The following is a 9,611-nucleotide window of genomic DNA, read 5'->3' as shown; positions in this document are numbered from 1 at the left end:
AAAGTAATATAAAACAAAATAAAACTTCAGATAAAAACAGGGAAGAAGGAAGAGGAAAGAAAGTTAAACATCCCGATCGTCCTTTTATTGCTGTTAAATCAACGACTCTAGTGAGGAAAATATTAAATAAAAAAAATCAGCACAAGCACCGACCTCTTTATTAAATCCAAAACCCTGTTATTTTCACTGCCATAGGGGACGATTGTTCCTAAAACAGTCTTGATTGGACAATTCTGATTAGAATTTAATAAAACCATTATTGCTCTAATCAAAATGTATTAAATGAAATGCAACTTTATTACATTTATTTATTTATTTATTAAATTAAAGCAACTTTTTATCATTTATTTATTTATTTAAAGCAACTTTATTACATTTATTTATGGAATGAAAGCAACTTTATTACATTTATTTATTTATTGAATAAAAACAACTTTATTTCATTTATTAAATTAAAGCACTTTTATTATATTTATTTATTTATTTAAGCCAAATTCTTAAAATATATATATTTTTTATTAAAGTAAATGTAACTTTATTTAATATATTTACTTATTAAATTACATGCAACTTTATTTAATTAAATTTTTTATTTGTTTATAAAATTAAATGCTACTTTATTTCATGGACAAATTTCAAAATTACAGCAGCACAGCACTGAACAGAATATTTACGTGTTTCAAAGTTGTCTTTATTTCACTCACATTTTTATTTTTGTTTTAGAATGTCTTTATTATTTGTTAGATTAGATTTGTTGATTTGTTAGAAACAAATGTAGCAAGTTTTGCTTATTATGTCTTAAAAAGGAAGAGACCCATACCTGTAACCAAACATTAATATGAGTATTTCTATTTCTCATATTTTACTGCAGATTTTTGTCATTTTTTTCTTCCTGTTTTTATCTTAGAGTGACCGACAGGCCACACTGACTGAGGAGTGGATTCACATTTGTCTCCATGGTCACCAGTGTCTCACCCTTCCTCAGGTTTTCTGAACCCCGTCCCAATCTTAATGTTTTTATGATAATTCTGTTTTTGTGTCTGTTCTCTTATTCTGTCCTTATTAAATGTTGTCTCCCCACAGTGTGGATTATCCTTTAATAAATTCATTTATGACTTTATAAATACCTCTTTAGAAAAATACACTCATCTATAATAACACATTACCTTAACTAATGATGATGATGATGATGATGAAGATGAACCTCTTAAAGGAAACATTGAAGGAAGGTGTCAGTAAAACAAGCGGTATCCAGAAATGCATTTCTCTATTGAGTAGAGGTAAAACTCAGATATTTATAATGTTTGTGATGAATTATGGGTAGTTTTTCAGTTTAAAGTCTGAGATGTATTTTAAGCATTTTTCTTGAGGAGTTTAGTAAAAGTGGAACATTTTTTAACCTCAATATGAACGGAGTAGACTGAAAAATAAGATTAAACAACTTTAAAGTCTAAATTATTCACAAAGATTATGTTATTCAAATGTTTCTTATCTTTCTTTAAAATCATAGCTCGTTGTATTTATTTGAATATGTTCTTTTGTTTTTTCCTCATCACTGAATAAAAATCTTATAAAAGGAACATTACGTGACTTTTCCAGCCTCATTCAGCCTCGGTTTAGAGTCATGGTTTTAAGTTTTAGAAATGAAGAGAAAGAGAAAGTAACTGATGCTGCTGCATGTTTAAAGGTTTATATTGTTGTCATAAATGCTGCTGATTGGTTTCATAGAGAGGAAATAATTGACGCACAAGAAATTAAGTCAAATTAAGATGAATCAGTTCATTCTCATAAACAGAAAAAATAAAATGTATTACCTAATAATAAATTTGAGTTAATTCCTTCATTAGTTTCATTAATTTGCTTCAGAAATGTCCTTTCAGAACATGACAGTATATAAAGGCGTTAAATATGTGTATTACCAGAATGTCCTGAAGATGGCGCTGTGGTATTTTTGTTTTTAACATCATCTCTCTTCTCCTGACCTCACTACACCAAACCTACTCCACTTTTAAAACCATTTTTGTCCTTTTCTCCTTTAGAATTAGATAAAACAAAAATAAATTCACCATTAATTTTCTTTAAAAATGTCAGTTTGATATTTAATGAGTCAGTAGATATTTCTCTTCTCTGTTTTTCTTCCTCGCTGAGCTTCAGTCATCCTCCTCTGCCACCAAACATCTCAAAATCTTTAAAAATGTACACATCAGATTTCTTCATGGTTTTCGGTAGTTTAAAACAACAAACGGGCGTACACACACGTTTGTCCTTCATAACTAAGCATCAAATTATTTGACAGAAAGAAAAGAAAGAAATTTAGAAGCAGGTTGTTATTCACGGTCAATAGACAAACTGATGTTTGGACATTTTATCTATGTAACCTTTATTTAAGCAGGTTTGTCCCGTTCTCATCCAGGCTAAGGAGCTAACTGCTGAGTCCTAACATGAATGAACTGACCGTGTGCTTCACTTCTGTTCTGGTTTACTGTCGCCACACAGCAGGAAGGTTCCTGATCCAGATCCCAGTCAGATGGAACCTCTAAACCAGTGGTTCTCAACTGGTCCGGTCTTGGGACCCACCAGTCTGTCTTACAACAAAGTTTCCATAAATGCTCAACAATGCTGATTTAGTTTATTGAATGTTGGCCCAAAATACATGACATGAAAAAGAAAAGAGACAAAACTGACGAGTTTTAAACTCTCTTTCTCCATCAGTATGTGGACATTTTTCCCAGTTTTCCAGAGATCTTGAGAAATTTCTCCATTTTCATGGGAAAAGTAGCCTTTTATTGCAAGAAAATGATATAAATGGGTTAAAATATAATAATGATAATAATACGTTTATTTATATAGCACTTTTCAAAACTTCAGTTACACAGTGCTTCACAAAAAATCTGACAAAGGAAATAAAAAAAACATACATTCAACAATACAGGGAAAAAACCCATCCTGAAACAAAATATAAAAATCTGACGCATCAAAACATTAGTAAAAACAAATAGACACCACATTTTAATATCAATGTTAATATGAAATGTTGATTAAACATTTATATTTACCCAATTTCACAATAAAACAGGGTAAAATAAAAGGTATCGATGCATGTCCATTGAGGACCTCTGGACTTTTTGAGACCTTTTTTTTTTAGACACCCTCTGAAAGCTGCTCCACGACCCACTTTTGGGTCCTGACCCACCAGTTGAGAACCACTGCTCTAATGTGTTTGAATGTTCTCCCCACACAGGTGTGCGTCCTCTTCCTCCCACAGTTCAAAAACCTGCTAGTTAGGATACCTGGTGATGCTAAATTGCCCGTAGGTGTGAGTGTGAGCATGCCTGATTGTCTCTCTCTAAATGTCTGCCCTGAGATTGACTGGCAACCAGTCAAGTGTGAACCTCGCCATCCTCCCAGTGACCCCATGACTATAGAGCAAGATATCACATAGAAATAAACTACAGCCCCCAAAGCATGACATTTTATGGATATTCGGAAATTGGCCTGAAAGTGCCAAAACCAACAACAAAGCCCCTTATCGCCAAATCAACAGGAAGTTAGACATCTTGAACTTTTAGTGAATAAGCTTTGTTGAAGTTGGGTATTCCAAGTTTAATGGTGGGATTAACTGAATAAACCCAAACCCGTGTAAAACTGTGGAGAGATGAAACATGAAACGTTCTGATGTGGTCATGTGACTGGCCCATGAGGGGGAATATAGGGGAGAACTTTCTTGGGCCCAGCCAAACTGGGGGCCAACTGAGGTCAACAAAATCATGATCCATTCTAAAGTTAAGCTGTAATAATCATATTTTATATTTTCAAATATATATATTTAAGTGTATAAATGGGTTGCAAGTAGCAAAAATTGTTTAAATGTGGCAAAATAAAGTTGCAGAAATGACCAGATATAGAAAACAGGGCTATACAAAAAAAATGTGTCAAAAGTGGAAAGAAATTGATTTGATGCAGGAAAAAAATGGCAAAATGAATAGAAACAGCAATGAAAATGGTTCAAAAGAGACAAAAATGGGATTAAAGTGGCAAAAATTTGCTACCAAAAAAAAAGTAACAAGGAGGAGAAATGGGTGGAAAATGTTGAAAAGTGGTTAAAGAGTGGCAAAAATGGGTGAAAATGGACCAAATCGGGTTGAAGAGGCAAAATGGTCAACAAAGTGGCAAAAATGGGTTACAATAGCCAGATAAACCAGTAAAAACAGGTTAAAAAGTGACAAAAATGAGTTTAAAGTGGGAAAGAAATGAGCTAAAAGCAGCATACAGTCAAAAATGTTTATCTAAGATGGGTAAAAAATGGGTTACAGAAATACAAAAGGGGTTAAAATGACTGGAAGATGTTGAAAGGTGGTTAAAAAGTAGCAAAAGTGGCTAGATGAACAAGGAAAACTGGGTTCAAAATTGCCAAAAATGAGTTAAAAGTAGAAAACATGGGCTAAATGTGGGAAAAGTAGCATAAATGAGCAGGAACTGTGCTCAAAAAGGGTTAAAAGGCCCAAATTCTTTGAATCCAGCACATGTTGATGTCCTCAATAAACCGTGAAAGGGGAGGGCCCATTCAATTTGTTTTTGGTTGACAAAAAACTAAAAATGACTTTTTGTACTTAAATCTAATTGATTTTGACCTAAAAGAAAAAACAGTTAGTGCTATGCCCCCATCATGTGTGTGGGTCCTCACTGGTTAAAGATCTGCCCTTCTGCCACCTTTTGGAAAGACCCATGATGACATGCATGGAGAGAAATGTACCGTCTTCTCTCACACCATGTTTAGTTTGAAACAGGACAGCTGACGGTGTCTGACTGACATCACTGCCCACATACACACCGAGGAGGGGCAATGGTGCTTACAGCAGTTTCTCTTTTTTTCTTTTTATTGTAATAAAAACAGAGAAAAACACAATAATATTTAATTTTCACAAAGATTATTGAACTAAATGTGATCTCTTTAAGTCAACCCAGTTCAGTAACTGGTTCTACTTTTTCTCTAAGTATTCAGGGGTTTCATTAAATCTACTGTGGTCTTTATGCTGGATAATAGGTGGAATTAGTCTTAATGGTTTTAACAGCAGCAGCAGTGAAGAGGAGTTAGATTCAAACGGCTGTGTCTGCACATTTAACCCTCCTCCTCCTCTCAGTGGTAAACAGATCAAACTGGTAAATTGTCCTTTAATGGCTGTAACAGCTGGGACCCCTCCCCTCCCCCCTGCTGGCTCCCCCCTCCCCAGAGACTTCTCTGTCTGTCTGCGGTCTCAGAGGGAATTACACAAACAAACACGCTGATCAGACTCATTATTCAGCCGCTCTGATTGGTCCGTGTGGGTCATGTGATCGGGGCTGATTGAAGGCGTGTCGTCGTTCAGACTGGTGTGTCATTGATTACATCACACCTTAGTGGTCGTCTCTCTGACAGCTCATTCGTTTAGATTAAGGCTCGGGCTTTCATCAGTTTAATGCTTTAAAGACTAAATGCCTCCTCTTCCATTCACAACCAAAGTGTGAATGATTGACAGGTGTCAGGACACGCCCCCTTTGATCTGTTTATTTGTGCTGCATTTATTCAGTCCACCAATGATCAACCTTTAACCAGCAGTAGCGTCACAGCGATGATGATGAACTCTGCAGGGTGATAGTCTGGTGGTTGGGCCTCATGTCCACCTTTGGCTCCTTTCACACGTTATTCCCCCATCTTTGTCTCCAATTTCCTGCTCCATCCACTGTCCGGTCCATTAAAGATTTAATCCCCTAAAGGAATCTTCTTGGAATCTCCAAACTTCAGAAACTTTGGCGCTCACTGGGTAACACCTTCCTGGGACTGTAGGATTAATGACACAAACTGTTTGCACCTGCATTCTTGAGCAGGTTCTCATAAGGTGGAAGCCATTTGATGGCAGCAACACATCTCAAAAAAGAAGGGATGGGGCAACAAAAGGCTGGAAAAGTAAGTGCTAGAGGAGCATTTTGCAGGACAGTAACGTGACCTGGAGCATTTTAGAGAGGCAGTCTCTCGGGAGTAAAGACGGGCACTCTGCAAAAAGCTGCATCTAAAAATTGTGGAACAATTTCAGAAAATGTTTTCAAAAGACTCTGAATATTCCTCCATCTACAGTCCATAATATCATCAGAAGATTCAGAGAATCTGGAGAAATGTCTGTGAGCAAGGGGCAAGGCTGAAGGTCAAAACTGGATGCTTGAGATCTTTGGGTCCTCAGGGGCCACTGCACTTAAAACCAGCAGGATTGTGTACCAGAAACCATTCTCAACACAGTTCACAGAGTCATCCAAGCTGGAACATGCAACTAAGAGGCCATATGTGAACAAGATCAGGAAAAGTTGATGTCCTCTCTGGACTGAAGCTCATCTAAAAAGGACTGCGGCAAAGTGGAAAACTGTTCTGTGGTCAGATTAAATCCAGAATTTAATTTTCTTTGAAACCACATTCGCCATGTCCTGAGAGGGACCATGTAGCCTGTTATTAATACAGTTCTAAAGCCTGCATCTCTGATGGTATGGGGTTACATTAGTGCCTATGGCGTGGGTAGTTTACACATCTGGAAAGGAACTATCAATGCTGAAAGTAGAGGTTTTAGAGCAACATCTGCTCCCAACATCCAGGGAAGGCCTTGACTATGTCAGCAAGACAATGCTGAACCACATCCATCACAACAGCATGGCTTCACAGGAGAAGAGTCCGGGTGCTGAACAGTCCTGAACAGTCCTGACCTCTCACCAATAAAAAAACATTTAGATCATCAGAAAGGAAAAAATCTGGCAAAGAAGACCCATGAGCTGCTAGAATCCTACATCAGACAAGAATGGGACAACATTCCTCTCCCAAAAGTCTAGCGACTGGTCGTCCTTATTTCCCAGTTTATGTTCTGTTGTGAAAGAATAAGAGTTTTGAGATTTGCAGTTTATTGCATTCTGTTTTTACACAGTGCCCAAACTTTTTTTTGGACTTCAGGCTCTAAAAAGAAATCTTTTGACTTGTCAAAGTGCGTTTTACATCACAGGCACTGATCAGACACTGATGGCGGAGGCTGCTGTCATGTGAAGTATCTTTGTATATGGACTAATCCATCCGTGCACACCCACACGTCACTGATGCAGCAGTCTAACCCGGCCACACATGACTGCAGGAGCCGGGATTGAACCCCTGACCTTTCCGGCAGAGATGCTACAGACTCTTCCACTGAGCCACAGCTGCTTGTGGTTGTGTATTTGTGTGTTTGTGTGTGTTTGTGTTAACATGCTGTCATCTCTGCGTTGCTGTGGTGTGTTAGCACCTCTGAAATATTTACACTTTCACTCCTAAAAGCTTTTGGTTGTCATGTTATTTTTATAACACACTCACGCTGCTGATGATGCTGATGGTGACATCACGGCTCGTGTTGATATTAAACAGGAAGTATTTTTAGTTCTGTTGCTACGGGGCTTTACATCCAGAGCAGGGCCGGACTGAACTCTGATTTATGACAACAGAGATCAAACACTGACCCACCGTGAGGCAGAAAAATGCTCTGCACCCTCACAGAGAGAAACCCACTGAAACCACAGCCTGTAATCTTAAATGTGACGCCACAGTCATGGATCTACCTGGAGAGGAAGAACCACTAACTACTGCTGTGTGCAACAGAGAGGCTGGTGGTCTCAGATTCATGAAAGTTCACCTGGATGCACCAGCCAATGAGGAGACAAGGCTGCAACCAGTTCGTAAAGGACTCCAGCCTTTGGATACGGATGTCTGCTCCACAAACTGAGCTAAACCGACACCCAGACCTGACTTTTTGACTGTGGTGATTTAAATCATAGAAGTTTCCCAAAAAAATGTCATTATTTGGGAAAACCAGCTGTTATGTGGGAAAAGGAGATGAATACATTGAAATATTAAGAAAAGACTGGAAACCGCTCGTCATCATAGGACAGTGATCATCATCTGGCGGCCACATCAGGACCCCCACATCTTCCCATCCCACCCCCAGAACCAAGAGCAGATTCAGACCATGGCCAGAGGAGATATGTTGGGAAATTTCAGCCTTCAGTAGCATTTATAATCCATGTGAAACACATTTATCAGTCCTGTCATGATAAAAATGGGCATTTTCTGTGGAAACTTTTGGCTTCAGGCATTTTAGGAGTGTGATTTTCCTGCTTGGGTTTTTCACTCACCACTATACAGCATATTAACATCAGACCTAGTATCAGACATTCACACATCCATCTGGGAAAGCTTCAATAGGAAACGTTTGAGAAAAGGCAGAGGCTATAAAAAACATTCATAGTGTGATTGGATGAATTTTCTGTCTGTCACATCTCTACGGGCCAATCAGAGCAACAAAACCCGTGACGTAGCAGCTATCGAGCTGTGTGTACACGGCTACTGAGGAATAACGTGAAACATGGCGACTATAAACATGTAAGTGCTCGACTTTTGTCGTTTTTGAAAAGAAAACAACTCACTGCTGTTCTTTGTTCTTCTTTTAACAAAGAAATGTCAAGTTCTGCTCTAGCAGCATCCATGCTAAGCTCTTCTGCCATAATTGCACTGGCCTCTTGCTGCTGCTTGTTTACGTCACGACTCTGCTGTGCCTGAAAGTACCGCCCCTCGTCGCTGATTGGTCCTGTCTCTTTCTAACCGGGCCAAAACGGTTCAGAGGGGAGCTTAACCAGATGGATTCGCCAGTGAAAAAACAAGGAAATGGGTGTATCCATCTGCTTTGCAAGGTTAGTAACAGACAACATGACAGCCATAGAAATATGCAGCTGAAATAGCTCAGTCGCCCCCTAGTGGCTGGCAGTGATATAGAGACAGATCTAATTGTTAGAGCCGTAAAAATGACACACATTTGAAAGAAAATCAAATATCTAAAAAAAAAAAAAAAAAGTTAATTAGACCATTTTAGAAGGTTATCTATGTGAAAGTTTGCACCCCAGAGGGCCTGTTTGAGGAAAATGCTGGCCTTTGTACAAATGTAGTTGATGAGCCCTGTCATAGGAAGCCCCCTTTAAAAATGCATGGCTGTACTGTAGTGTTGCAGTACTCAAGGACAGTCTTGGTCTTGAGACCGGTCTCCAATCCACCTTTTGAGTGATTTGGTCTTGTCTCGGACTCGAGACCAGCACTGATCTGCTATTCTTCGACTTCATTAATGTGATAATAAGATGAAGCACTCGCTAAAACAACGAATAGCTACACCTGCAAAAACTCAGACATCAGTCCATCTTATTTCTAGTCAGAAAAACCTCTGAACACTTACTTTAGGCCTCATTCACCTGACACGCCTAGACAAACATCTCATTTTCAGATATTTAAGATAACTCCTGACTTGTCCGTGGCTTTTAAATACATACAAGGATTCATTCTTTACAAGAAGTTAGTTGAACAAATTTGTTAAGACTTGAGATTTTTGCATGTTGTGATTGAAAGAGTTGCAGACATCTTGTTTTTATCTGTCAGATTTATTCAAAAGAAAACTAAGATTAGAGAGAGAATGCTCTTTAACCGTTCAACCTTGTCATGTTTTTTGTTTGTTTATTTTGGGCTTTTCTATGCCTTTATCGGTAGAGAGGACAGTGGATAGAATCAGAAACAGGGCTGAGAGATCTGC

The sequence above is a fragment of the Cheilinus undulatus genome, linkage group 16, assembly GCF_018320785.1.
Source record: "Cheilinus undulatus linkage group 16, ASM1832078v1, whole genome shotgun sequence".
Lineage (NCBI taxonomy): Eukaryota > Metazoa > Chordata > Actinopteri > Labriformes > Labridae > Cheilinus > Cheilinus undulatus.
This window is presented reverse-complemented; position numbering follows the sequence as displayed.